The following is a 6,235-nucleotide window of genomic DNA, read 5'->3' on the forward strand; positions in this document are numbered from 1 at the left end:
AGCATAGGAGTGCAGTTCAAGAAGTCCCTGTTTCATAACCATATACCCTCGTCAATAGATCCTGTTAAAATGTTTTTCAACCCAATGTACTGTAAGAAACAATAGAATATATATCATCATTTCATATAAAAAACAATGAACAATTGTGTTTAACTATACTCTTAGCACAAAATCAACAAACTGCAGTAGTGAAGCAGTTACGTTTTGCAGAATTTGTGCATTTGACAAACGTTTTTTTTCCATGTTCCAAGATCTACATGTGATACGAAATGTATAAATTCTTGCAATGGAAACCTCACTGTATTTTACCAAGGCAGATAAAGGACATTTTTGTACCCCTTATTCTTAAATGGAGGGTTTGGTGGCTGAAAATGCATTGCTTTGATGGTGATTGCATGTTGCTTGCACTTTGTACATATTACTGAATTAATAAAGGTGAACTTTTCAGAACTAGGGGTATAGCTCAGTGGTAGAGCATTAGACTGCAGATAAAGAGGCCTCCTTGTTCAACTGTTTTACCTGTAGAAATATTTTTTTTATTAAATAAATTGAAAAAAACATTTACAATCTTAGCATTTTATATAATGAGCAACACATTTCTACATTTGAAATACTCCTGATCATCTCCTGAAACATAGGGTAAACACCTTGAAACTGTTTAGGATTTCTTCACATGATACAAGCTGTGTTTTACATTCACCCAAGTTCTACTGGTGATATTATCAGTTTGAAATAGTCCATTGGAAGCTCATATGAATGTTATAAAACTGTGGTGGAAACCAATAATATGCCCTTAATGAAATGTATTAATTTGTACAGCTGACCAGAAGTGCACTGTTGTCATTAGTTCTACAAGTTCCATACAGTTACCCACTCTATCACCTTTTTAAAAAAGGGCAGTTTTCAGCATTCAAGGGTTTAACTCAGTGGTAGAGCATAGGAGTGCAGTTCAAGAAGTCCCTGTTTCATAACCATATACCCTCGTCAATAGATCCTGTTAAAATGTTTTTCAACCCAATGCACTGTAAGAAACAATAGGATATAACATCATTTCATATAAAAAACAGTGAACAATTGGGTTTAACTATACTCTTAGCACAAAATCAACAAACTGCAGTAGAGAAGCAGTTACGTTTTGCAGAATTTGTGCATTTGACAAATGTTTTTTTTCCATGTTCCAAGATCTACATGTGATACGAAATGTATGAGTTCTTGCAATGGAAACCTCACTGTATTTTACCAAGGCAGATAAAGGACATCCTTCGCACCCCATATACTTATAAGGAGGGTTTGGTGGCTGAAAATGCTTTGCTTTGATGGTGATTGCATGTTGCTTGCACTTTGTACATATTACTGAATTAATAAAGGTGAACTTTTCAGAGGTGGGGGTATAGCTCAGTGGTAGAGCATTTTACTGCAGGTCAAGAGATCCCTAGTTCAAATGTGGGTGCCCCCTTGTTCAACTGTTTTACCTGTAGAATTTTTTTTTATTTAATAAATTGAAGAAAACATTTACAATGTTAGCATTTTATATAATGAGCAACACATTTCTACATTTGAAATACTCCTGATCATCGCCTGAAACATAGGGTAAACACCATGAAACTGTTTAGGATTTCTTCATGTGATACAAGCTGTGTTTTACATTCACCCAAGTTCTACTTGTGATATTATCAGTTTGAAATAGTCCATTGGAAGCTCATATGAATGTTATAAAACTGTGGTGGAAACCAATAATATGCCCTTAATTAAATGTATTAATTTGTACAGCTGATCAGAAGTGCACTGATGTCATTAGTTCTACAAGTTCCATACAGTCACCCACTCTAACACCTTTTTCAAAAAGGGCAGTTTTCAGCATTCAAGGGTTTAACTCAGTGGTAGAGCATAGGAGTGCAGTTCAAGAAGTCCCTGTTTCATAACCATATACCCTCATCAATAGATCCTGTTAAAATGTTTTTCAACCCAATGCATTGTAAGAAACAATAGGATATATCATCATTTCATATAAAAAACAATGAACAATTGGGTTAAACTATACTCTTAGCACAAAATCAACAAACTGCAGTAGAGAAGCAGCTACATTTTGCAGAATTTGTGCATTTGACAAAAGATTTTTTTTCCATGTTCCAAGATCTACATGTGATACGAAATGTATGAGTTCTTGCAATGGAAACCTCACTGTATTTTACCAAGGCAGATAAAGGACATCCTTCGCACCCCATATACTTATAAGGAGGGTTTGGTGGCTGAAAATGCTTTGCTTTGATGGTGATTGCATGTTGCTTGCACTTTGTACATATTACTGAATTAATAAAGGTGAACTTTTCAGAGGTGGGGGTATAGCTCAGTGGTAGAGCATTTGACTGCAGGTCAAGAGATCCCTAGTTCAAATGTGGGTGCCCCCTTGTTCAACTGTTTTACCTGTAGAAATATTTTTTTTATTAAATAAATTGAAGAAAACATTTACAATCTTAGCATTTTATATAATGAGCAACACATTTCTACATTTGAAATACTCCTGATCATCTCCTGAAACATAGGGTAAACACCTTGAAACTGTTTAGGATTTCTTCATATGATACAAGCTGTGTTTTACATTCACCCAAGTTCTACTGGTGATATTATCAGTTTGAAATGGTCAATTGGAAGCTCATATGAATGTTATAAAACTGTGGTGGAAACCAATAATATGCCCTTAATGAAATGTATTAATTTGTACAGCTGATCAGAAGTGCACTGATGTCATTAGTTCTACAAGTTCCATACAGTCACCCACTCTAACACCTTTTTCAAAAAGGGCAGTTTTCAGCATTCAAGGGTTTAACTCAGTGGTAGAGCATAGGAGTGCAGTTCAAGAAGTCCCTGTTTCATAACCATATACCCTCATCAATAGATCCTGTTAAAATGTTTTTCAACCCAATGCATTGTAAGAAACAATAGGATATATCATCATTTCATATAAAAAACAATGAACAATTGGGTTAAACTATACTCTTAGCACAAAATCAACAAACTGCAGTAGAGAAGCATCTACAATTTGCAGAATTTGTGCATTTGACAAAAGATTTTTTTTTCCATGTTCCAAGATCTTCATGTGATACGAAATGTATGAGTTCTTGCAATGGAAACCTCACTGTATTTTACCAAGGCAGATAAAGGACATCCTTCGCACCCCATATACTTATAAGGAGGGTTTGGTGGCTGAAAATGCTTTGCTTTGATGGTGATTGCATGTTGCTTGCACTTTGTACATATTACTGAATTAATAAAGGTGAACTTTTCAGAGGTGGGGGTATAGCTCAGTGGTAGAGCATTTGACTGCAGGTCAAGAGATCCCTAGTTCAAATGTGGGTGCCCCCTTGTTCAACTGTTTTACCTGTAGAAATATTTTTTTTATTAAATAAATTGAAGAAAACATTTACAATCTTAGCATTTTATATAATGAGCAACACATTTCTACATTTGAAATACTCCTGATCATCTCCTGAAACATAGGGTAAACACCTTGAAACTGTTTAGGATTTCTTCATATGATACAAGCTGTGTTTTACATTCACCCAAGTTCTACTGGTGATATTATCAGTTTGAAATAGTCCATTGGAAGCTCATATGAATGTAATAAAACTGTGGTGGAAACCAATAATATGCCCTTAATGAAATGTATTAATTTGTACAGCTGACCAGAAGTGCACTGATGTCATTAGTTCTACAAGTTCCATACAGTTACCCACTCTATCACCTTTTTAAAAAAGGGCAGTTTTCAGCATTCAAGGGTTTAACTCAGTGGTAGAGCATAGGAGTGCAGTTCAAGAAGTCCCTGTTTCATAACCATATACCCTCGTCAATAGATCTTGTTAAAATGTTTTTCAACCCAATGCACTGTAAGAAACAATAGGATATATCATCATTTCATATAAAAAACAATGAACAATTGGGTTTAACTATACTCTTAGCACAAAATCAACAAACTGCAGTAGAGAAGCAGTTACGTTTTGCAGAATTTGTGCATTTGACAAACGTTTTTTTTCCATGTTCCAAGATCTACATGTGATACGAAATGTATAAATTCTTGCAATGGAAACCTCACTGTATTTTACCAAGGCAGATAAAGGACATTTTTGTACCCCTTATACTTATAAGGAGGGTTTGGTGGCTGAAAATGTATTGCTTTGATGGTGATTGCATGTTGCTTGCACTTTGTACATATTACTGAATTAATAAAGTTGAACTTTTCAGAACTGGGGGTATAGCTAAGTGGTAGAGCATTTGAGTGCAGATCAAGAGGTCCCTAGTTCAAATCTGTGTGCCCCTTGTTCAACTGTTTTACCTGTAGACATTTTTTTTGTATTAAATAAATTGAAGAAAACATTTACAATGTTAGCATTTTATGTAATGAGCAACACATTTCTACATTTGAAATACTCCTGATCATCTCCTGAAACGAAACATAGGGTAAACACCTTGAAAATGTTTAGGATTTCTTCATATGATACAAGCTGTGATTTACATTCACCCAAGTTCTACTGGTGATATTATCAGTTTGAAATAGTCCATTGGAAGCTCACATGAATGTTATAAAACTGTGGTGGAAACCAATAATATGCCCTTAATGAAATGTATTAATTTGTACAGCTGACCAGAAGTGCACTGATGTCATTAGTTCTACAAGTTCCATACAGTTACCCACTCTATCACCTTTTTAAAAAAAGGTCAGTTTTCAGCATTCAAGGGTTTATCTCAGTGGTAGAGCATAGGAGTGCAATTCAAGAAGTCCCTGTTTCATAACCATATACCCTCGTCAATAGATCCTGTTAAAATGTTTTTCAACCCAATGCACTGTAAGAAACAATAGGATATATCATCATTTCATATACAAAACAATGAACAATTGGGTTTAACTATGCTCTTAGCACAAAATCAACAAACTGCAGTAGAGAAGCAGTTACATTTTGCAGAATTTGTGCATTTGACAAAAGATTTTTTTCCATGTTCCAAGATCTACATGTGATACGAAATGTATGAATTCTTGCAATGGAAACCTCACTGTATTTTACCAAGGCAGTTAAAGGACATCCTTCGCACCCAATATACTTATAAGGAGGTTTTGGTGGCTGAAAATGCTTTGCTTTGATGGTGATTGCATGTTGCTTGCACTTTGTACATATTACTGATTTAATAAAGGTGAACTTTGCAGAACTGGGGGTATAGCTCAGTGGTAGAGCATTTGACTGCAGTTCAAGAGGTCCCTAGTTCAAATCTGGGTGCCCCCTTGTTCAACTGTTTTACCTGTAGAAATATTTGTGTTATTAAATAAATTGAAGAAAACATTTACAATCTTAGCATTCTATGTAATGAGCAACATATTTCTACATTTGAAATACTCCTGATCATCTCCTGAAACATAGGGTAAACACCATGAAACTGTTTAGGATTTCTTCATATGATACAAGCTGTGTTTTACATTCACTCAAGTTCTACTGGTGATATTATCAGTTTGAAATAGTCCATTGGAAGCTCATATGAATGTTATAAAACTGTTGTGGAAACCAATAATATGCCCTTAATGAAATGTATTAATTTGTACAGCTGACCAGAAGTGCACTGTTGTCATTAGTTCTACTAGTTCCATATAGTTACCCACTCTATCACCTTTTTAAAAAAGGGCAGTTTTCAGCATTCAAGGGTTTAACTCAGTGGTAGAGCATAGGAGTGCAGTTCAAGAAGTCCCTGTTTCATAACCATATACCCTCGTCAATAGATCCTGTTAAAATGTTTTTCAACCCAATGTACTGTAAGAAACAATAGAATATATATCATCATTTCATATAAAAAACAATGAACAATTGTGTTTAACTATACTCTTAGCACAAAATCAACAAACTGCAGTAGTGAAGCAGTTACGTTTTGCAGAATTTGTGCATTTGACAAACGTTTTTTTTTCCATGTTCCAAGATCTACATGTGATACGAAATGTATAAATTCTTGCAATGGAAACCTCACTGTATTTTACCAAGGCAGATAAAGGACATTTTTGTACCCCTTATACTTAAATGGAGGGTTTGGTGGCTGAAAATGCATTGCTTTGATGGTGATTGCATGTTGCTTGCACTTTGTACATATTACTGAATTAATAAAGGTGAACTTTTCAGAACTAGGGGTATAGCTCAGTGGTAGAGCATTATACTGCAGATCAAGAGGCCTCCTTGTTCAACTGTTTTACCTGTAGAAATAT

At 34.9% G+C, this 6,235-nt stretch overlaps 1 non-coding gene across 1 annotated transcript; it reads left to right on the forward strand.

The window, feature by feature from the left end:
- Nucleotides 1–5,201: 5,201 nt before the first annotated feature.
- On the forward strand, nucleotides 5,202–5,273 carry TRNAC-GCA (transfer RNA cysteine (anticodon GCA)). The gene has a single exon. It is a non-coding gene; the product is annotated as a tRNA-Cys (tRNA).
- The last annotated feature ends 962 nt before the right edge of the window (nucleotides 5,274–6,235 follow it).

The sequence above is a fragment of the Ambystoma mexicanum genome, chromosome 4q (assembly GCF_040938575.1).
Source record: "Ambystoma mexicanum isolate Mex_15411 chromosome 4q, UKY_AmexF1_1, whole genome shotgun sequence".
NCBI lineage: Eukaryota > Metazoa > Chordata > Amphibia > Caudata > Ambystomatidae > Ambystoma > Ambystoma mexicanum.